Source organism: Larus michahellis, chromosome 3 (genome assembly GCF_964199755.1).
Source record: "Larus michahellis chromosome 3, bLarMic1.1, whole genome shotgun sequence".
Taxonomy (NCBI): Eukaryota; Metazoa; Chordata; class Aves; order Charadriiformes; family Laridae; genus Larus; species Larus michahellis.
The window spans coordinates 80,065,397-80,089,434 of NC_133898.1; the positions used below are offsets into that span (position 1 = coordinate 80,065,397).

Consider the following 24,038-nt stretch of genomic DNA (forward strand, 5'->3'; position numbering starts at 1 on the left):
CCTGTACAAACTTCATGACTATGTTAATGAGGGCTGTAGCTATCTCTGTATCAATCAACATCCTGTGACTCTGGGGGCTGTGTTATCTGTCAAAAAAAATACAGCAGAAGTTTGTGTGTTCCTTTGTAACTTCTGGATTTGTATCACTTCTCCACAAAAGTACTTTTCCTTCTTCTGAAACACCTCAATCCCAGACCTGGTAATTTCTTAGGATTTAGCATAAGACTAGCTGATACCCCTGTTTGGAAGACGGTGATGGTTGCGTCCTACAGCCAGCTGCTTTTACCCCAGGGAGAACAGAGCAGGTGTAAGAGAAAGCAGCTCTCAGACTGTTAAAAGAAAGAATATTTGTTTGTTCCTGGGACTGAGTTTTTCTTTGTGGACAGCCTCTCATTAGGAAGCAATTATATATTTTTTCCAGGAAAAAAAAAAAGCATCTCTCAGACTTGTAATGAAAACCTCGATTGTCTGACTAGGCAATGAGACTGTTTCTTGTCTTAAACTATATGTAAACGCTCAGTGTTTATTTTTAGTGGTGAGGTTAATGGTGGTTGGGGTTTTTTTTATAGTGAGGTTAATGACCTCTTGCATGTTTTTAGACATCTCTGTGGACAGGTCCTCTTGCGTGCTGTCACTGTATGCTAATAACATTTGAAAATGGGCAGGTCTGAATAATAAGATTTCAGAGGGGGAGCCCACATCCAGTAAGATTTTTCTCTAAAGATGAACAAAAATGCCAGTTCTGTTGCCTGCCTGCCTTGCTCGGAAGTAAATGAAAACTCCTAAACTTCCTTCTGGCATTTGGATATGAAATCACCAATGGACAATGGCATTTCTAGTTGTTGTCACTCTGAGGGGCATTTGAATTGGTGATTTTTGGTAAAAGACATTCTAGGTCCCATTTCCAAATTCATTGATCGTGTTTTGCTGGTTTCGCTAATCATGAAGGAAGAAAACTATTTCAGCCTAATCCTTTGAATAGCATAGTATCTGATGTCATTCATAATTTTCATTTAAAGCCTTTAGCCGAATATGCAGGTCATTTGTTACAAATATTAAGTTCTCTGGGTGTCTTTGAATGGTCAGCAATCTTATATTCATAAGACCTCATACTTTGGACTCGTGAGGGGAATAGCAACTGGATTTTGATTTTATTTTTTAATCTCTCTTTCATTCAGAAAGACTGACGCAAACCACCTTTAAAAGAAAAAAAAAAAAAGAGCCAAACATGTTTAATGCAACCCATTTTATTAGCTGTAATCACAGTTGAAAAACTTTGAGCCCATCGGCCTATAATTCACATAAGGTCATTGTACAGAAGCTGGCAAGCTGAAGAGGCAGATTTAACTCTCAGTCTAATAGGCTGTATGCTCTCAAAAATACATGCATAGTGTTGGCTTTGATTTCTTTTGACCACCTTTCTAACAGTTTCCTTTTTGTAGGAAAAGCAATGAGCCCAAAAGTTTGGCCGAGAAGAGAGACGCTAAATGATGTGACCTCGTGAAAGGAACATCTCTTAAATCTGAAGGTCAAAAATTTCCTTGTGTGCATTGGGGAAGGTAGGAGAGGAGTGTTGACTATCTTTCTTGCTTAGGGCAGCATTACTAACATGCTTAAAAACTGCAGAACTCCTTGTCCTAATGTTCAAGTGGGGCTGCCAAAAAGGAAAAAATAGGGCTGTGGACAAAGTGCACAGGGAAGACTGTGTCCCTCTTCCTCCTCCTCAATCGTCGCAGGCAGAACGGGGAGAGCATTGGTTTGCAATACTTGATGACTTGACATTCAGAACAATTTGCTGCCAGTCCTGTAAAAGGTTAAAAAACTTCTTTATTTTATAGGCTTTTTAAAAAAAAATTGTGGGCTTCCTCTGCCATCAGTGTGTTTCAGTGATTTCCTCAAGGGTGAGGTGACCTTGGCTCTGCTCTTGCTACGTTTTCAGCAAGGCTTAATTTGAACTGTTGTAAGGTTATGTTGTTTGGGGTTTTTTTTTTTGTTTCCTCCCCATGCAAAAGAGTTAGTTCTGCTTTATGAAGCTGACTGTATAGCTGTAGGTGTTAAACAAGCCAGCCAAATTTTTCTTTCATGGTCAACTCCTCCACGATTTGCTATGCAATTTCATGTCTCACAAAAGATAGTCGTCATCCTTTTAGAGCTAATGTGGGACAGCAGGACTGAGCTGAGAATAATCTGGACCTGAATGTGGACAAGTGGGTCAAAAAAGCATCGCTTTGGTTTTACTTCCTTGGGTAGATCATGCCTCAGACTTGGGATACATCTGCATGGCACTGTGCTGAGGTGGATAGAAGGCATTGTGTGTGAGCATCGTGCTGATGTGCCTACATGGCTTCCAGGACCACCGTGATGTGTTCATAGTTGTTGGGAGTGTGTCTGCGCAGCACTGTGTGGTGCTGTGGAGGCTGTACTTTACTTTTTGACACAAAAAAGAAGAGACGTGAGAGCGATAACCTGAAAGAGTGGATTAACTAGACGAACATTCATTTTTACAGCACCAAAGACAACTCAAACTATCTTTTCAAAAAATTGGTACTAAACTTGAAAGAAATCTTCTGGTTTTGTTGTTTGTTTGTTGTTTTTTTTTTATTTTACATTATCTGCCCTGCTGAAGAAGAGTGATTGTGTTCCTCAGGAGCTCCATCTATAACAGTTACCCACAAGCTTTAAAATGACATGGTGCTACAATTGTATGCAGCATTTATTTTCAATCTTTTTTTTAAAGAAGGATGCAATCGCCATTCAAATTATGTCACCATGAGAGTGGGACAATACTTCCTGATGAGGGAGATCTTTTCAAAGTAAACTGTCTCAAATTTAATTTTGAAGTGTTAATACATTTCTGTGGATTTTGCCACAGACCATTGTTAACACTCTCTTCCAAAAGTGAAATATCACAGATCTTTAAAAAAAATGCAGGTATGAACAACCCCGCAAAGGAAATAAGATCTGTGTTTGCCAATAATGTAGTCACCCCAAACTGCAATAATAAGAATTTATCCCACAATAAGTTGCTGCTGTGAGGTATAATTTCTGAGAAAATATCTTGAAAATGTCAGTCAAACCGCATGATGTAGATTAACTTTATGATTGTTGGTATGGGAACTTGCTAAACGTGTGTATATCATGACAAGCGTGTAGCTTTGGATGCTTTTACATCCTGCTTTAAACCTGGGGGGCGACTTAGTTTTGTTTGAAGGAATGATCACCTACAATTTTGGGGGTTTTGTTTGGTGTGCTTTTTTTCTTTTTCTTCTTCCAATCATATTGAACAATTTATTTTCTGTGACTGAGCTCTCTCTAGAGCTAACAGATTTCTCTTCTAAAAGTACTTTTTAATAGAATCATGGAATGGTTTGGGTTGGAAGGGACCTTAAAGATCACCCAGTTCCAACCCCCCTGCCATGGGCAGGGACACCTCCCACTAGACCAGGTTGCTCAAAGCCTCATCCAGCCTGGTCTTGTACACTTCCAGAGAAGGGGTGTCCGCAATAGTTCTTCTATTAAACCACTTTTTAATAGTCCTCCTAACTTCTCTGAGATGAGCTCTTCTTCCTTTTAAAATTTAAACACAGAAGAATCTAGGTTTGAAGGAACCTCTGGAGATTATGTCCCTGCACAGAACAGGGCAAACTTCAAAGCTGGGACCTCATCCAGTCAGGTTTTGAGTATCTCCCAGGGTAGAGTGAACAAACCCAGCTCTCTCGATCTCACCTTCATATGTCAAGTGCTGCAGCATCTTGGTGGCCATCCACTGGACTCACTCCAGTATGTCAATCTTTCTTTTCCCAGGACTCCCAAAACCAGACTGAATACTCCTGATGTGGTCTCACAAATGCTGCAGAGAGAGGAATAATTACTTCCCTCCACCTGCCGGCTAATTAAATTGTTTATTTGATGCCAGATCTTCATCCGCTGTCAGTTGTCTTTGCTTCCCTCAAGTTGGAGTGGTGGAAACTCTCCCTTGCAGGGGAGTACTTGTAGGCTCCTCTGTCACCTCAACAAAAGCTGGAACAGAGATGGCCCCTTGCTTCAGTTACATGAAGCAGATGACCAAACCAGTGTTTACATACACAAAACTGCAAAGGTTTCCATTTCCCTGCAGTGAATTTTTGCACCAAACTTTCACACTGCACACAGCAATATAACCTGGAGCAATAAGATTGTATCACAGTGATTATTTTGGTAATACAGTGAAGAAAATGCATGGTAAACAGCACATGTAAAGAGATGCATTGTGTGCATTCTGTTTGTTTTCCTGGCAGTACTTTAGCTATTAGCTAAGCTACCCACTTTAAAGTGAATGTTTGGTAGGAGATATGAAGACTGAAATAACAGGTGTACCACCCAGATGAGCCTTGTGGGAGCTGTGGGACAATAACCATGTTTAAAATTTTATACCCAGAAGTTGTTCCTTCTCTGCTACGTTTCTGAGACTCTGTCATTGCGAGTTGCACTGTTATAGGTGACTGAAGTACGTGACTAGCTAGAGTCTGTGCTTTTTTAAAGGTTAATCTTCCTACTATATTTTTTTATATATTTTTTTCAAACACATGCAAAATGAAAGTTTTATGATTAATGGTTTAAGTACTTAAATTAATATTTGCCTGAAAAAAACCTCCAGAACAACTGGAATACAAGAGAAACCCACAGCCACCACCAAACCCGTGCACGTGGGACTTGTCCTGCAGTTGCTGCTGCTTCGAGGAGCATGTGGCTCACCTCTCCTAGCTCAGACGTCCTCATGCCCCAGTGTGGGAGAGCAGCTGAAGGCATAAATCTTCTACATGTGTATGCCTGCTTTAATGTGTGAGCTATTAGTATTTAGCTTGGGAAACTCTGTCTCCCAAGACAATTCTGTCTGCCTCTCTGTGGCAAGGTAAGTGTCTGGGGTGTTGAGCAGATCCTGACTGCTGCTCAGCTGGCTGGTGGTGAGGGACGTGGCTGGGCTGAGCAGTTGACGTGCCTTAAGGACCTCCCAGGTATCTTGGTACAACCAAAGAAGAAAGAAGCCTTAAAAACCCAAAAGGAGGCATTGGTAGAGAGGTTTGTATTGGGAAGGTAGACTGTCAGGCTTTTTTTTTTCTTCTTCAGTATTTGTCCCCACCAGGGAACTTCTTCAAAGCCTCCCTTTCTACTCTGGTTGTTGCCCCCACTGTTTTCCTCCTGTGATTTTTTTTTTTTTTTTTTCTTTGGGTATTTGTTCTAGCTCTGTGGCACTGCCTGTGGCCAGAAGAGGCTCTTTTAGAGGTCCCTCTTTCACCTGTTTTTTTTTCCTCATAATGCTGTTTACAGCAATCCTGCCTTCATGCTTGCTTACTTCAGTCTCCTCCATTGCTCACCTTCTTTTTCTTGTCCGCAAATCCTCTCATCTCCCAGCACAAATGAGCTGTTTATCCCTGAGCTAATGGATGTTCACAATGCTCCGATCATAATACCACAGAACTGCTTATATTCACGGTGATTAAAAACTGAAAAGGTGGATTATTTTTTGCCCTGCTCTGGAGAATTAGTTGTGTATTTTCACTCTGTACAATTGGAGTGAAACTCCATAGGTTGAGTTGAGTGGGGCTCAGAGGTGAGTAAGAAGCCCCTCCTGGTGTGGAAATGAAGCTTGGTTTGCACAGCTCATTCAGGCTACCTAGGCATTGATGCATAGCAGAAGGACTGTGTGTGAGAGCTATAACCAAGTGGAGGCTTACTACTAAACTAATCCCTGTATTATGTGGAGAAATGTGGAGTTTTCCCTGTTGATAGTAATAAATGCACCCCCGGGACCCCTCAGGGACACAGACCTTCCCCAGGTACCATGGGCGGTGCTGGAGAGCGGGTCTTGCAATGGCCACCCAGGCGAGGTTGATCAACCTGGGAGGGCGCACGCTCCTTCCAGAACAGAAAAGCCACATTTATTAGCTTTTATTTTCATCAGAAACTAGGGTCACTTGGTGCTGTATATAAGCTCTCGGGGGTGAGACAGCAAGAGTTTAAAGCATTTTGAATTTTTGTTCTGGTTTTGACTTAATTCATGTGAAAAGCTTACCAGCTTTCTGGTGTTTGGTGGCAGCTTGAGTGAAATAGTTTCAGTGGGAAGATGAGGGGGATGTATATCAGCTCATACTTAATATTTGTTTAAACAAGTTATGCAAGATAACTCAGGTTATTGCTAGCAAACTAGAGAAGTCACAAAAGATATCCTTCCCCAAATAAAGTGTAAAGTATATTATTTTGGTAGAAGCTCTAGGAGGTGAGGCAACAGAACCAAGCGCAGATCAATGCCTGCTCCAGACGATGCCAGCACCTTCAGTCTGCTGCATCCTGTCCCTGACCACACATTTGAGTAGAATTTGGATGGTGGCAGGACTGGAAGCAAGTGTTACCAACCCCAAATGTTTAAATATTGCAGCGGGTTTGGAGGAGAGGAATAAGGTGCTGGAGTTTAGAGCCGGAGTTACTGCATGGGTTCATTGGGCCACTGAGGTCCAAGCCTGGGCTGGTGGGAGCTGCTGCTGAAGATCTGTCTCTGCTGTCTTTTTCTTATGGAACAAATGTGTTTGTGCTTGTTAACACCTTCTAATTAAATCTAAGATATTCAAATCATGTTGGAGATCAGTTCCACCAGTGTGACTCAGGTATTTTTAATATATGTATTTTGGTTGCCCTGTCTGGAAGACTAGTTAGTAGAGTTGATTTGTGGCTAATATATGCTGTTTTGAAATTGCTGGTACACAGACGGGTGTAATAGAGGCTGATCCTAAAAATGTTCTCAGTTTTCTTCTGTTAATGTTGGCAGATGTTCCCAAGCAATACACTGACTTCTTTGTATATAGTTTTTAATCTCTTTGGCAAAAAAAAAAATTAAAGAAGCAAAAGCATCTATAAAAGGAGTGGTAAGAGCTGGGGCATTGCTCAGTATGAGGCACTTGAGGCCATCCCAGTGTGCTGTTTAGGAGGAATAAGTAATTTAAAAGCACTTTCTCTCCTCTGTTTTACAATAGTTAAAGCATTAGCAGTGCTGCCCAAACAGACAAGCCCACCAACTTCCCCCCCCACCCCAGCTAAATATCAAACCCTGCTGAAGATGTGGATGCCTTCCAAGATAACTGACCTTGGGCTGTTCAAGCGCACCTGCTGCTGTGTGCAATATGTGTATGAACCAAAAATGTCAGAAACGGTCCTTTAATGTTATAGATGTGAGTCAGATCTTTTTTTCCATCAACTTGTGACTTTATTCTCTGACAAGCTTGCGGTGGTTTACGGCTTGAAAAGCGGCTCCTTAGTCTTTTGACCCTAAGCACATCCCTTACCCGCTGCTGCTTTAAGGTCTCCTTATTCCCTCTGGTTCTTTGTTGTAGGAATTTCCATGTGTCAATCTTGTCAAGAATTACTTTTTAGCAATTTAAAACCAATTATCACATTTGCTAAAGAGGCAAAGCGAGGGATACAATGTATTTAAAAGTGATACAATGTGGTTTTTTGTTTTGTTTTGTTTTTTAAAAAGGGGATAGGGAGGGGCTCCAATCTCTAAACCTCACTCTGAAAATTGCCTTAGCTGATGCACTTAAATTTGAGTATGTGCCACATGCTTGGACTAGAGGTATAGTACATGCCATTAGCTTTTAACAGTTCTTTGGGTTTTTGGGGTTGGTTTTGTGCAGGATGGGAGAACACGTTTAAGAAGGAAAATGACGTCCTTTTGACTCAAGGGAAGAGAGAGAACTGGATGATGATTTTTACTAGTTAGCAGTGGCTGTCCTATAAAAACAGCATAAGCTTTCTTCACAGTAGTTCTTGATTTTTTTTTTTATTTAAGTATTTTCTTTATTGTTGTTGTTATTTCTCTCTACCAGATGTTCAACAAGAAACTGCTAACCTAATTTTGGTATTCCTATGAGAGCTCATTTATGATGAGTTGTCAGAATTCCCCAAATTAATTTTAAGTTCCTTGTTGGCACCTGTGAGTTGGGTTTCTTTGCTTGAGGTTTTTAGTACCATCTCATTTTTTCCTGATGTACAATTTCGCTTTCTTTAGGAGGAGTATTTATCAAACCAAGCCTAATAATATGGAGTAGAATAAATTCTTCAGGTCTACATGATGACTACTTAAAGATTTGTGCTGCTTTTATGGCTTCCTGAAACTACCTGCAGTCTCCTGTCCCTCTTGCTGTAGTGTCAGAGACCACACAATACAGTTGACTGTATAGTACAAAATTTAAAAAGAATTTAGAAGTATGATATGGGGTGTTGGTTTGTTGTTTGGTTTTCTTTTTTAATATAGTAAAGAAATAAATGTTAAAAGCATGGATATTTTTATATTCCGGATTTCCTGTAGGCATAAGCCTTAAGCAGTTCGTTCACTTGTCCCTCTCAAACTTGGAGCCTTTTGATCTCTCGGAGTAAATTTGAAGACGGCTGTGAATGATCTTCATGACTGGTTTTTTTTCAGGAGAGGCAGGTATGCAGAGGAGACACTATGCTTTTAACCCTCCTGGAGGGACAGTCAAACTCGGTGCCTACAGATCGCAGACAACTGTGTGCTGCCAAACCGAGTCAGCACGTATGTTTTGCTGGACTAGCTGTAGCTCTTCTCTAATCTCTTTAGGGTATCAGGAGACATGGGAGATGGCAGAAAACAGTAGATGAAAGGGAAGGCACAAGGATCCAAGCAACTAGGAAGGGGCAACAGGAGGATAGGAAACATTGATAGCATTGATAGAAAACAAAGTTTTGTTGCCCCGGTGATTACAACTTGGTTTTTAAATTCAGTGACCCTTATTTCTCAGAAGTTCAAAACTGCAGCCTCTCAATACCTGAAGAAACAAATACATTTTTTAAATGAAAAATCATTGTCAGTAGACTTATTTTCAGGCTTTTATAGAGCGAAAGTAACCCAAGCTGCTTGAACTGGCAATGCTTAATAGAGGATTTTAAAACCTGATAGCTGATTTGCCTTCTAGGCATACCCAGCAATCTCCCAGACTCGCTCTACCAGCCAGTTGCGGCATTTTAGTGGCACGAGTTGACTGCATCTGCATCTGAGTAATGTTCCTCCTGAAGTCTGTCGGAAAAAACGTTGACTTGTGTGTAACCAGAAATAATGCCTTACTATATTTAAATTCACGTGGGTAATATGCAGAATGTGTAAAACAAATTTTCAGTCTCTTCTTCCCAGGAGTAGGGATTTTTAACATCTTTAAAGTGAAACTTCACTTTATCTCTTGCATTCTCCATTCCAGGAACTGTCTGCCTGGTCTCTTTAAGGTCTTGCTGGTCTGATTTCAGTAAAATTTATGGGGGCTACTTGATGTAAGAGAAATTTGGGGCTGAAGAGAGAAGAAAGGGGAGCAGACAAAACTTTTCATTCTGTTTTCTAGGCTGAGGTTTCTATCTCTGCATTTTAATCTAGCAGTTTTGACTAGTGCCAGCCCTTTCCTCTGAGAGTATCAGGCTCTGACCCTTCATATTTGTTCTGCGTTTCCAACAGCAGCGAAGGTGCCAGTCAACATGCCACTCTTTTCTGCACTTTTTCTGCACTTTTTCTGCTTTTACTGGACTTCTTCAAGATAAATGCATCCTCTAGAGAACAGGAAGGAAGGAGGAGTCAGGGGAGAGGAAGAAACCTATTGCTGCAATTTTATTTGGGTGAGAAACTTGGTGTTTGTGGGAGCTCCTGTTAAAAATTGGATGATTTATCAGTTTTGCTTAACCATCTTTTACCCCTTTTATGTTTTGTAGGTAAGTATCCTGTGTTAGTTCTCACTAAGAAGGGATGGACAAATTGTGCCGCCTTGGCTGAATTTGATATTTCCTTTTGTTAAACTGATACAGTGAAAGGGATTTATCCACCTACTATATCTAATGGATATAGTCAAGACTTGACAGTGCCTTTTTTTTGGTTCTTTTCCTTAGTGTGTTGCTAGTCTGGGGCCCGCCTTTCTGCCAGAGGCTGCTGCCCTCATAGGGGCGATGAAGTAGCGCTTTTCTGTACAGAGCTCTGAGTTGGACCTTTATGGTTATGCTGAGGCACGGTTTGTGTTGGTTTTACTCTCTTCTTAAGTACAGGAGCCTATGAGAGAGTGGAAGGGATGTGTCTGCCCATCGCAGGCTGCTTGCTCCAACTGGAGTGGTGGCCCTGGTCTTGGTGAAAAGGGTAAAGGGGGATGTAGGTGTCTTTCCACACCGCTCTTAATAGAGTACCTGGGCTGACATTTTAGTGCAAAGGCATCCTGGCAGCTGTAGGCTGACTGAGCTGCAGTTCCTTACGTTGTGGACACCTACCCTCACCACAGAGATGAGGGCACCCTAAACTCCAGAAGGTTTAGCTGTGTCTACTCACACCCAGCACAACCCCCTTCTTTTCTTCCCAGTCATCTTCACCTAAACTGCTACGCAAAAGCGTCTAGAAGGAAAAAATCCTGTTCATAGTCATTTGTTTTTATAATCTTCTCTGTGTTATATATTTGTGTGGGCTGCTAATACGTGTCCAGAACAGATCATTTCACAGCTACTTCAGAGAGTTAGGAGCTTGCAGTTGCAATAGCTCTGCTGCTTTTTGAGAGGGACTTGCTACACTCCTCATAAAGGAGAGTGAAGTGTTTGGAGAAGTGTCATTCCTAAAGTATTGCCAATACTTCTATACTAATGACCTACTACTTCCGTAAGGGAAATTACTTTTTCTAAGTACTGGTACGGCAAAGAATAGTCTTTTATTGCCAGCTCAGTTGTAAACACGTGCCCAGAGCTTTCTGGCTGCTGTTAGAGCGTGTACATGTTCAGTAATGGGTGCTAAGTGGGAGGAGTGCCTGCCCATAATCTCTACCAAGTATCTCACTTGGCTTTTTGCAGTGTCTGTATCCAGTACTGCCACAACATGTATGTATTTAAATCTGCGTTGACTCAGGCTAGGTCTTAAACCACAAAGCACACAGGCGTGTTGAAATAAGGGCAGGCGGGTGCAAGGTGAGGTTTTGTGAATCTTGCTTTTCTGAGAACAGCGTCGGAGAGTGGCACAAAGTTGTGTATTGTAGAAGCTTAGGACAGGGAGGGATCTTAAATTATTCATGCCCTACAGTACAAGTTACAGCATGGCGAACGTAGTCATTACTGACCCCTAATAGCCTAACCCAATCCTAGAAGGTTCAAGGAAAGAGAACCTCCAACATCTCTTGTACACTTCAGTCGTTGGAGATCATCTACTATCCAACTGACGTCACTATTCGTACAGAGCATCTCTATTATCTTCAGTGTACGTGGAGAAACAAAAGACTGAAAGGGCATAGGTCCTGAAAGCCTGTCTGTTATTCTTGCCTGCGTTACTTAAGATAGTAAAATAGACTGTCACTTTGTGCAAAATTTGCCTCTTTGTAAAAGCCTCCATCTTTCAAGGCTGCTCTTGTACTTCCTTCCCATTCTCTCCCCTTTTGAATTGACTTGGCCGATTTCTCTAGCCGCTCTCCGTAAGTCATGGCAAGGAAAGGACTTTCAAGCGGGTTGAGGAAGAAATCGCAGATTTCAGTCTGGTTTGTCTGATCTGGAGGTAATTGAACGAGGATTTGAGGGCTCGGATTCTTCCGTTCTTCTGGTAGCAATAACCCATGAAATCTGTTGATAGATGGAGTGTTGTGTGCCCCCGTCTTCCACCTCAATTCTGGTTAGCACAGAGATAGAAGCAGCATGAAGTTTCCAGTTTCTCCCGGAGCTTAAAAAGGAGAGACTGTGCATCAGCCTTGCTGATTAATCACAGGCGCTCATGTGATGAAATTTCTCAGGGGATGGGAAAGGTTAGTTTGCTTTTAACAATCTTAAAATAGCCTCATTTCAAAGAACGTTTCCATGATTTATTTTTTTTTTCTTTAGTCGAGGATGCATAAGTACTTGCAGCATTAGTGTGCATGCGCAATACAGTTTGGGTTTTAGTTGCGTGTTGCGATCATGGGTTTTTCAGCTGAGAAGATCCTTGCTTCTTTCAGTGCACCCAGGAGCAGACCGAGACTGTAACAAGAGAGACTGGTTCCTGCTGAATCACAGCTTCATCTGTCACAGGAGCTGGGAGATGCCATGTGAAAGAGGTGGGGAAGTTTGTAGGAAGGAAAAGGCAAGGATCTGCTAGGCATCTGGGAAAGAAAATCTACTTAAGCACACACCGTTACAAAAAGTGACTTATTTTGCTGCATAGTCATGCTAATAGACTGTGGGGTGACTGGAAAAGTGTCCAGTACGTGCAACTGCAAAGGAAGTCAATGGACTCATTGCTGTGAGTGTACTGAATAGTCAGGCCTCGGTTGTCTCAAACTGGGCACCTAAATAAAGAACACTTTTGAATTTATGTTCTCTTTGTCATAAAGTGCCAATAATACTCCTGGTGTCTTAGGATGCTGTAAAAAAAAAAAATGCATGCTTTGTGAGGAAAAACTCAGGCGCTGAGCAGTGCAGGGACCCATGAGTGAACTGGCTGTGTTTTCAGAACAGGCTGGGAAGAGTATTCTGTGAAATGACAGTGAAAGTCAAAAAGAAAAAAAGTATTAAATGACTGCATTGAATAATCACCAACTGTTTTAGGCACTGAAGGAGACTGTGCTCTTATGCAAAACTTTCAGTGTAATCATGTAATTAAGAAAGAACTGCATCACAGTGAAGTCCGGGGCAGGTTAAGGGAGGGCAAGTCGTGCGCGAGCGGCACAACCAGTAACAGCTCTGGAAAGTCTAGCGTTTTCGTGCATCACTTCCTAACCTTAACATTTTTGTCATGCAAATGCGTCTAACTGATCTTTGCATATGAATCTGCAGTGAGACAAGAAGGGGGAGCAAAAGCCGAGTAGCGAAGCTTTACGTTGTTCGGGTACGAAGGAGCACGCTCAATAACCGGAGAGGTCCCGCTGGTAACTGGTGTTGCAAGTCAGCACATGTGAACCGCGCTAATTCGCTGCTGCACACAGCGCTTGTGGCGAGGATGACAAACCAGCCTTTGTGCGAGCGAGAAACCAGAGAGGCCCAGTGCAGAATGGAAATTTGGTGCTGTTGGGACTGTAGGCGTTCACAGGCTCCTCGTCTCTCCGTTCCTGCGGGTGGGACGGTGTTGTACACGCGTTGGGGGGGTGGGGAGGGGAAGGTCTGAGCCACAGGTCGGCTTTCTGAGGCGCCCAAGTGGGTTAGAGACATTGCGTTTTACACTGCGAGGAAGCCTCCCACCCTGCAGGATCTTACAACTCAAACTTCTATTTTTCTAACTCTCTGGCTCATACCGTGTGGTTTTGGGTGACCAAAGTGGCTTTTCTTTTCTTTTCTTTTTTTTTTTTTAATACACTGATATTTAGGAGTCTGGTCTGTACTGTGCTAAGAACTCAGTTTAAAGAATGTGAAGCAGCTCTTTAATGGATATATAATAAACCTTACTGTCCTTCACAGGTAACACAAAGCAGAGTCAGAACATAAACAAGCGGCCCCGTGTCTGTCAGCACTGTTACTCTGTTTTATTTTAAACCTAATTATACTTGAAAGGTGTTGGGGAAATTGAAAACTTGACTTTTGGCACTTACCAGCACAATCTTAATTAACCATCACCACCCCTTTTCACGCATTTCTGTGAACAGCTCCAGTGCTATGATCTCACTTCCCTCATCTCATCTGAGAGTTAATACTCTAATGTTAATTTCTCTTAACTTTATAACCTAGGCTATCTTCTGTTTAAAAATTAGTGGGTAAAACACTTCTCAAAACTGTTTGAAGGCCCCCCTGTATGTCAAAGCATAAACTCATCAAGTCATCATTGTCCTTTTCTGACTCTCAGCAGGAGACTTCAGGGAAATACCTAAAACTCTGGAGTGCTTGCAATGGGGGTGATAGGACATTATGAAATGCACTTGTGCCGCTAAGCGAGATTACAAGATGCACAGAAGGCACAAAAGGAAAAAAACTACATACGACTTTTACTTGCTAAATGAGGTGGTTGTAGATGAAGCCTTTGTTAAATGAGAACTGAATTTTTTTTCATCATTTGTACTGACAGAGTGAAAGGAAATATAAGGCATAAAGGCAGCTGTCACATAAGGCATAAAAAACAGCTGGCAGTATAGCAGTCAGAAAAAGTTTATAAATATGGATAAAAAGGAAAACTTAAGTTCTTTGTGTTTTCTGAAAAATTTGGTTTCTCAGTGCCATAACAATTTTTTAAATTAAACATGGTGGGCTTGACAAATTATTGGAAAGAGTTATGAAAAGTTATTTTATTAAATATTATTTCCTTTTTTTTGTTACTACTACTTGGTTTTTAGAAGGAAAGGGGAGATGATTGTTAGAGGAGATTAGGGGAGAGAAGATCTTGTTTGGCGATACACTTTTACTTGAAGTAAAAATATTTTTAAAGCCACAAAATAGCATTTGATTCCTATAAACCTCGGTGTGCTTGTATAAGCTGCTTATGAGTTATAATAAAAAATAGAAAAAAAAATCCCAAAAAGCCCTTGGTCAGAAGTATTTGGAAACTTGATTAAACATTTCAAGAAGTCTAAAGAAAAGAAAAAAAAAACCCAACCATTTCCTGTGCCCATTAACATTATTGTATTAATAAAAGCTGATTCAGTGCCCATACTGCATGTCCCCAACACGATGTTGATGACATTTTGAGAGAAGTTGGTAAACATTTATACTGTGCTCTGAGAAAAGGTTACATGAAAGCCTTTTGATGGAACTTGGATTTGCAATTTTGTTTTTGCTTCTTTAAACAGAAAAAAAAACAGATCAGATGTGTCTGTGAGAGGTTTTCTTCTTTGGGCTTAGTGGAACAAAGTAAAGCAGGTGATAAGTGCTGTATGTATATCAAATTGGTTTTGTATCATTGCTTCTAGACTTAAATATATGTATATTTATTTAAGAATGTATTCATATTCTTTAACGTACAAATAGTAAGAGGGTCTGCAAAATGTGTTGTTGCTTGTGGTTGTAACTTTAAGAAAAATCCATTTGTATTTCAGGACACAAGTAGACAGAGCATACACTTAACTTACTGAATTGGAAGGGGCACATCCTGTGACTGGTTTCCTGCAGTCTCCAGAGGACGGTGGTCTTTTCCATTGTCATTTTGTCTGTCGGTGTAAAATAGAGATTATCTGCCGTCTGCCATTTCCTATTCTATCTCCCTCTCTGTTTCTGTCTGGAGAGAGGGGGAAAAAAATTCTGCCTCTGGCTTGTGCAGATGGTTAGCGCTGCATGGAACTGTTCTCACTCCAGCTGCAGGAAGAATTTCCCAAATGGACCGTACGGTCCTTTGGTCTTATTCTGTCTTTTTGTTTGTTTTTATTTAAGACTGTCAGTGTGCTGGTTTTGTGCTGGTTCACTACAGTAGTGTGTGTTTGTGGAGATGTTCTCATTTTGTGATTCATTTTGGAGGCACTCATCTGTTAAAACAGCATGTGAAGGCAAAATTATTCAATAAAAAAATGTATGAAATATATCTCTAGTCCACTTGCGTTAGAATCCATGAAAGATGCTTTTAAGCAAGATTACAGTAGTACATATTGTACTATTGTGTGACCAAAGCATCCCTGACACAAAAATACTGTGAAAAGATGATAGATGCCCATGGTATTGAGGGTTTTGCTGCTTTAGTAACAGAAATTTTCTGTCATCTGCCATCCGTTGTTTTAAGACCCGCTTTCATTCTACCCGGGGAGCACAATGAAGCCCAGACCTCAATCTTGTTGTGTCTCAGTACAATGAAAATCTCGCTTGCAAAACTTCACTGAAGCCTACAAAAAGGAAATGCCACATCTGTAGTTTTCTGAACACTTTTAAGGATCAGAAGGATTAAAAAAAGGGATTTCAATTTATCTGTGTATGCTTCTCCTTGCCTTCTCCCCCACCAATCCACTGGCCTACGATACCAATGTTCTGTTTCCACTCCCAGAAATCGCTGCCACCCAGGCTAACTGGAGCATCTGACCGCTGCTCTGTTGGAGAGGTCAGGGAGCGAACTGGTGTGAAAACCATGCTGACTTACTTTGTGTTCAGGGAAAAAGTGGTGTTAGTGGAACAGCCTGGGGAGATGTTGCTTGTGCTGCTCAATCTTCGAAGAAAATGTAGAATTTATCCACAAAATGAGAGATCTCAGCACCAGCCATCAGCCTTGAAATAACCAGTACTTGCACCTTTTCATTCCACTTTATCCTTTCTGTGCTTACTTGCAAGCAAATTGCATTTTAGTAGTGTATCTCCTGATCTTTAGAGCTCACAAAGCTGAAGTGGTAAGTGGAAAGCTTCATGTTTGCTAATGGAGTGGATAGTAAAGGGATTGTGAGCCCTTCTATGAGCCTGCTGAAGTCAGGAAATCAGCTGTGAGGAAGATGGTGCTGTTTCTTGCAAACTAAATAACATCTAAGTAGATCGGTAGTGTAGGCTTTGCAGGGAGTGAAGAAATTAAGATCCACTGACAAAGACCTTACTAGAAATGGTACGTTTGCAATTTTTCCTTTTCTGTGCTGCTTTCCTCCCATCCTCAGTGGAGGCTGTTTCTTTGCTTGGAAATAAAACCCGTTTCCCTGCTTGGGGTGGATGGATCCTGTCTGGGAGACCATAGCTGCAGCCTGCCCATTTTTCAAAGGGAAGTATAACTCTGGTGGAATGCTGCGCTTATACGGTAAAGGCGAAAGAGCAGCAGTGCCCAGGTGGGTGGGCTTGTTGGGTTTTTTCCCTCGTCAGTGTGTGTTACAGGGAGCTTGGGGGAGCAGAGCTGCCTAGAAGCGCTCTTAAGCAGAGCGTGCAGAAGGCAGATCGCAAGCAAGCCTGGGAGTTTGAGCGGGTGTCTGTTGGAGCGTGGGTGAGGTGAGGAAGAGAATATGGGTGGTTTTTTTTAATAAAGGTTGAGGAAAGGTTCTAGGGAGGAGGTGGTGGAGGCAGAATATATACAGCCAGGACAGGAAAGAGTCTGCAGAAGGCAAAATTGTTGAAGCTAAATCAAAAACCGTACCCTTGGAACGAGTGTAAAACCCACAGTACTTTGTAATATGGATGAGAGTGGATTGAAGCCAAGAGGTCAAAAAGTTTCTAACAAAACCACTGGAGGTGCCGTAAGCTCGGTTGTGTTATAATTAAATGTGTTAATATGCATTTTGATATTTCAGAATGTGCCTGCTTAAGATGTGGCAGTGCAGAAATTATTTTTTTTTTTTCCACTCGGGTTTTCCTTAAAGAGTGGGGTAATGGTTTTTCCGTTGTCCCAGTCTGAGCATGAGGCTGGTGAGACAGAGGTGAAGATGCTGAGATACAGAAAGGCTGAACCAAACTGAGGTCACAACGGCTCAGAAAAAGAGGCAGAGAGGTGGCTGCAGGCAGAAGGAGGATAGAAGCCCTTGGAGAGGGACTGAACTGGGGAGAAGGAAGCAGGAGGGAGGTTAATGTCTTGTTCAAGTTGTAAATCTGTTCAGCAACTTATGAATACTTGCAAGCACATTGACAAATATGCTTAATTTAAGAGGGCTCTGATAGTTGGCAGCCGAAGTTTCAACTGGTGGGAGAAAAGATGAGAATTTTTACATGGGAGATGCAAATTGAATGTGGTACGGGGAGCAAAAGTTGCTGCACAGGGGGTTTTTCTGAGGTCTGTCTGGGACAGTAAAATTAAAAAAACAAATAAAAAAGAAAGAGAAAGACGCTTTGTTAAAGCGTGAGGGAAGAGATTCGGGCAGTGAAGGAGTATCTGAGTTCGGGCCCATTAGTTAGATGAGACTCGCTCAAGCTGTTGTGGTGTTTTTTCAAGACAAGTTGTTGGAGAGACGTAGTGACAGGGAAGTGGAGTACTGCCTGCTGGAGAGGGATAGGGATTCTCAACGTGGGGAGCAGGAGACAGCCTCCTTTCTCCTGCAGCACTCCAGGGAATGGGAGAGGACCTGGACTTACTGGAGCTGCAGCTTATTGTGGGGAGGATCTGATTAAGCTGATAGGAGACACGCTTCAAGATTCAGTTTCACAAACCAACGCGTGAGCTATTCTTGAAGAATCAGACCCTGTTGCAGAAGGCAGAGTCATCTCTCGCGTCTGTCTGAAGCAGAGGAGGCTTTGGCTTCCAAGGAGATTTTGCCAGCCACAGCGATGGTGGAGCTGTGGTGTGAGTCTCCCTCTGTGAGAGGGACGAAGTTACATCAAGGTGAAGAGCAAGTTATACTTCTCTGAACCAGAACTGCGGGCCAGGTGCCATGGCGATTTACATAGGAGTTACTCGGGATATGAAAAGACGGCAACCTCTCTGCCTGCTGGTCTGTATGTGCCGTCTTTGTGAAATGCACACATGGTAATATGTCAAAACACTTCTGTGTATTTTTAACTAGCTTGGAGTGGGAGATGTACAGGTTTAGGGCTCTCATGTTTGTTCTCAGTTGCTTCATGGTTTTTCCCTTTCTTGGATTAACATCTGGAGGGAGTGGTTTTTGCATTTTGGTAGGTGGGTTTTTTTTTTTTTGGAAGGCTGTGGTCTGCAGCAGAGGGCCAGTGAATAGTGTCAGGGAATGGGAGATGGATTTAGCCATAGAAAAACCCATCTGTCCATCTCTGTTAGGAAAGCAAGCATAATGGCAGTAAAACACACTTTCCTTTAATCTGTGTTTCTATGCCTTTATCTCAAGATAAACTTTAAAATTCAAAGTATCAAATAAAGGAATTGGATAAAGGGCAGCTATTGCCATACCCTAGAGCGTGGTGTGCAGCACAATAGGAAACTCTTTAGCGAACCTGGAAATCACAGTGAAGAAATAGGACAAATGTTCAAAAATGCTCTTAATTAACTTGCATTATCAGTAACTGCACTGAGTTGGTTTCTCATTTAAATTTTCAATCTAGAGCTCCTTCTGACTGGAGTATTTCATTATTACTGCTGCAATTTAGCCTTTGCAATTGGAACACTTCAAAAATGATGGGCTTTCCTATCTAAGAAAAAGCTGCACCAAATTCTGGCTTTTAAAGCTTAAAACTCATTCTGATATCAATGAGAAAAGTGTAGCTTTGCTATGAATCTTACTTTTTTGAGAAAGTTGGGAGGTTTTCATATTTATTTAGATAGTGACGTTTTAAAATTTGCATACAGTTCTTTGAAATTCCACCTTTTGTTGCTGCAAATGTCATTTTTAGTTTTAAATGAAAAATGATAAATACTTTTCCAGGAGTCTGGAGCTCAAGGATTAACATGGTTGAACTAGTTAAAGGTTAAATCTATTCAAAGTAAAACTGCATAGAGACTGCAAATGTTCTTGCATGCAAGTAAATCCTTTTTATATTGAGTCTGGTCTGCTAAAGACGTAACCGCTCTGCCAGCTTGCTCTGTACAGATAAGCTATGTATGTTATAGGCATTCTATCTTAGGATGCTATATTTGCTGTCCCCATTAATGCTAAGCTGAGATCGCAGTTTAATTCTGCTTTGTATTAAAATGGGAATCAGCCTTTTTGAATGGAAGGGAAGATGCTGTAGAACACAGTATATTTTATACATAGGCTTCATGTCCTTGACAGGTAGAAACAGAAGCGTCTCAAGAAAATCACATGGACTATGACAGAAGTTTAAATATATCTCTCGCTTCCTTCAAGTAAATATCTCTTTAGACTTCATCTGGTAAGAGTCCTCGATAGGCTTTAGTTGAACTTGGTTACATCTCTGAGATGAAAGTATTGCACATCCCAACACCATCTTTTTGAACCAGAAAGTGCTGTTGAAACTTGTGCTTATCAAATGACTGAGAAGTCTTAATTTTGTTCCTTGATTTAGCAGACTGGCCACCCATTACCTCATACCTAATTTTAAATAGGAAGGGTTTGCAAAACAGTGGTCAGGATGATGTTTTTATTTCATTTGACTTATACGAACCCACAGATAAAACACTGCGGAAGAGCTGCCTCGGGATTCCAAGTTCAAGTACTCACAAGTTGGGGAGTGAAAAGCGTTTGCATTGGGACAAGTTTCAATGCCCTGTGTTCTGCGAATAAAAGGTTCCTTTTTTTTCACCCAGCTACATTCTTGGAAGTGACCGGGTTGTTTTGGCTGCAGCTCCTTGGAAAACTCAGCCTGAACTCAGTGCATACAACTTCAGTACAAAAGGTCTACAGTTGCAAAGGTTTCCTAAGCAATGAAGAACAACGTGTTGGGAAGCTACAGGTACCCCCAAACATAAACTGCTATGTTTTTTTTCTTTTAGATTTGGGATTTTAAATTTGCGTGTCAGAATTCAGTTTGGGCTATTTCTTCCTTTTCTGATGGTACTATCATACAGCCTTTTTTTTTTTTTTTTTCTCCTCCATATTAAACAAAAGCCAGAGTTGCTATACCTGGGTCATACCTGGGTCACAATAAAGAGTTAGTCTCTGACTTAACCAGATCATGGTGCTTTGGGAAAGATTTTTAATACCACAGGAGACAAGGAGGAGACAATGAGTCTTCTCTTACCTCCTTTGTAATTAGACTGTAATAAAACCTTACGTGTGATGTTTAATAGCCCTTCTAACACCATTATCAGCAATACAGCAAAGCTAGGTGCTGTTCTGTGTATAACAGAGTACGGAGGAGAAATGGTCCTACATCCCCAAGCACAAATACAGGCTGGGCAGAGAATGGATTAAGAGCAGCCCTGAGGAGAAGGACTTGGGGGTGTTGGTGGATGAGAAGCTCAACATGATACAGCAATGTGTGCTTGCAGCCCAGAAAGCCAACCACATCCTGGGCTTCCTCAAAAGCAGCATGGCTAGCAGGTCAAGGGAGGTGATTCTGCCCCTCTACTCCACTCTTGTGAGACCCCACCTGGAGTACTGTGTCCAGCTCTGGAGGTCCCAACGTAAGAAGGACATGGCCCTGTTGGAGCAAGTCCAGAGGAGGACCACAAAGATGATCAGAGAGCTGGAGCACCTCTGCTATGAGGACAGGCTGAGAGAGTTGGGTTTGTTCAGCCCGGAGAAGAGAAGGCTCCAGGGAGACCTTATAGCAGCCTTCCAGTACCTAAAGGGGGCCTACAGGAAAGATGGGGATTACACTCTTGATTAGGGAGTGTAGCGATAGCACGAGGGGTAACAGTTTTAAACTGAAGGAGAGTAGATTTAGATTAGCTATAGCTATTTAGGAAGAAATTCTTTACTGTGTGGGTGGTGAGACACTGGAACAGGTTGCCCAGAGAGGTGGATGCCCCATCCCTGGAGAGGTATTCAACGCCAGGTTGGATGGGGCTTGGACCCGCTTTAGTGGGAGGTGTCCCTGCCCATGGCAGGGGGTTGGAACTAGATGATCTTTAAGATCCTTTCCAACTCAAACCATTCTATGATTCTATGGTTTCTGGCCCACTGACTTCTTATGATGGTGACTTCAAGAGGCTGCTAGCTTATAGGAAAACTTGTTCCTTCTGCTGTGGCTTAATTTCCATAATGCCTCTTCTTCCTGAGTTTGAGCCCCTGTTCAAGAGATGAGACAAGTTATGTCCCATGTTCACTTCACCAGCAGCTAACCTGCCTGGATGGTTCTGCAGGTGGCAGATGTTGTCAAGTGCCATCTCTTTACATGGGCTTTTCTGAAGGGGGTGCTATTCTGTGCCTTGGTGTTTTGATGTGGTCCAGAAGTAATTTTTCCAAACAAAACACAGTTTTGTTATATGCAGTTAATGAAATCTCTGATTGCAAAGATGGGACCGAAGATGTAAATGTAGTATCAGTTTTTCAGACTGGGGACTCAATGGTTATGTAAAGGCTTAAGATAAGAGGATATATATACATACACACATATATTAAATCAGGAAAAGAGAATTCATGTAATTTGAGGCTGTTTCTAATTGCTTTTGCCATGTGATATTGAAAAGAAGATAATGACTTCTCCCACTCATGGTTGCAAGATCACTAAACTGCAGCCCAGTCATCTATAAATGGAAACTTCTGTAATATTCTTTGTTTTCCTGACTTGTTCTGAGTACTATGAGAGGTGTACAATTACTGTGATTGAATCAAACAGAAACCCATCCAAGAGGCAAGCAGAGTGTTTCCAAAAATGATCCTGGTCGGGGTATAATAAGTTTTAAATCTGTGCTGTTATATATAAAATCTGTGGCCAAAAACTTGGTAAAAACTTCAAAAACATTGTTTCTGCTTCAAAGAGAAGATTTATTTAGCTTTCAAGTAATCACAAGGCAAACATGGCTGTGGCCTGTAATTTTTATGGATGTAGTTAAAAAGTATTTTTGGAGGTTTGAGAGCTGTTGATAAAATGACAAACTACTTGTGCTTCATGAGCATTTCCCTCACTCTGGAAACTGTAAATACTCTAGATGGTAGCAGCAATAAGTTATGCGTTTCACCCATAAATAATACATGTTTATGTTAATATATTTAATCATTAGTATGGTATCTGTGCAGGAATTATGCCATCTTCAGCCTAACATTACCCTTGTTGCTTTCTGTTTGTGATTACTTAAGTGCTTAAGAAGTAACATTCTGCTTTGGGGGAGAAGACTATGGGGTTGATGACAGTCATCTGTCATACCCCTGTCAGCTCCTTTACGGGACTTACAGGCAATTCCTGTAAGAAGTGGCTTTATCTTGTAAGTGTGTCATGGCGGGAAGGGGACTGTTTGTGGATTTCCCTTTCAGTGTTGTGCTGTCTGAAGTGACATTGCCCAGTTGCAGCTCGCTGGGACCTGGGTAGCAAACAAGTGTGCAGAGGTCCTGGAGCTCACCTCGTTGAGGAGTGCTGGTGTACTGGGGGAGAAGCAACCTCTGCCTGCAAGAGTGTGATGTGTGATACTTGATTTCCATGCCTAAATGTTCCTATTACTATATCCCTCCACCCTTCTGGGTGTCTCGGGCTGAAGGCACTTCTTAACCACCTGCTGGGTAGGTTAAAGCAGCGATATGCAGGATGGGTGAGACCTCTCCATCAGAGCCCTCTTTGGCTGCTGTACACAGACTACAGCTGGTTTTAGATTTCCAGGAAGTCGGGGCAGCTCCTCCTACAGTGAAGTAATCCTCCTTCCCTTTCTTTTTTATTTGGTTGGGTTTGCTGCTGCTGGTTTTTTGTTTGGTAGCATTTTTGTTAATATAACCAGGGAAGCTTCTGAACTGCCACTAAGAACGAAAATAGGGCTTGTAAACTTAATCCTGTCAAATATAAATCTTTCAGCAAAACCACAGAATTTTATTTAATTTTAATCAGACCTTATTCGTCCCACATTTTTTAGAATTTTGGGAGGGTGTTGAAATGTAGCAAATTGGATACACTTTGGCCACCTTACTTTCTTGGGATAAAAGAGCCCCAGGGTTATTCCATCAAATTAGCTTTGTAGGTAAGATAAAGATATAACATGGAAAAAGATACACCTTTTAACAGACCTGAATGTGCATGCATTCGTTTGCAAGAGACTTGTGTTGCTTCTGTCACATTTTTCTTTCTTCCATACTTCCTTTGTTGTATCTTGCCTTAATTATTTTTGAAATCCCGAGAAGCAGCTGTATCTGTACCGTATCTTATAGGACAGAGACACAGTGATGTCTTGGAGCTCTCTGAAGTGCGGCAGAATAAGCTCTAAGAAGTAGAAATGAGAGAGTATAGGCTTCAGCTGAGATTCCTTTCATCAGAATATTCAGTGCTGCAGCCATCGCATAAATGGCAAAATCAGGTCAGAATTGCCAGACTTCCACTTTCTGAAAGAAAATTTTGTGTAAACCTACCGCTTTAAACTTTTGAAACAGAAGACTTTATAAACAAGTATCATTATGGTTTATAATACGGAAACCAGTATTACAATAACTATGTTGCCGCAGACAGCTTATTTCAGAATTTTTCATCACTGGATTTTGTAGTATTTGTGGTGCCTGAATAATGTCTGTGTTCTGACACTTCAGTTTCTAATTGTTAGGGAGATTGCAGCGATATGCTTGCTCACGTACTCTTTGGTGTTGTCGGGTCTTCCCTTGGGCTGGCTCTTTGATTTTTACCCTGTTAAAATGAGGCGAGTGGTTATGGCTTGGCTAAGCTGGTGCTGAGGCATGTGGTCAGAGCCACGGAAGAGGCTCCTTCTTCTC

General features: G+C 41.6%; 1 protein-coding gene across 6 annotated transcripts in view; it reads left to right on the forward strand.

The window, feature by feature from the left end:
* FYN (FYN proto-oncogene, Src family tyrosine kinase) overlaps positions 1–24,038 on the forward strand; it is a 139,757-nt gene that overhangs the window by 7,021 nt on the left and 108,698 nt on the right. For 2 of the 6 annotated variants that reach the window (XM_074580925.1, XM_074580929.1), the window contains exon 2: positions 19,997–20,142. The exons of the other annotated variants lie outside the window; for them this stretch is intronic. The gene's annotated coding sequence lies outside the window, so the exon portion shown is untranslated. The remainder of the gene's footprint in view (positions 1–19,996; positions 20,143–24,038) is intronic. 6 annotated transcript variants of the gene reach the window in all.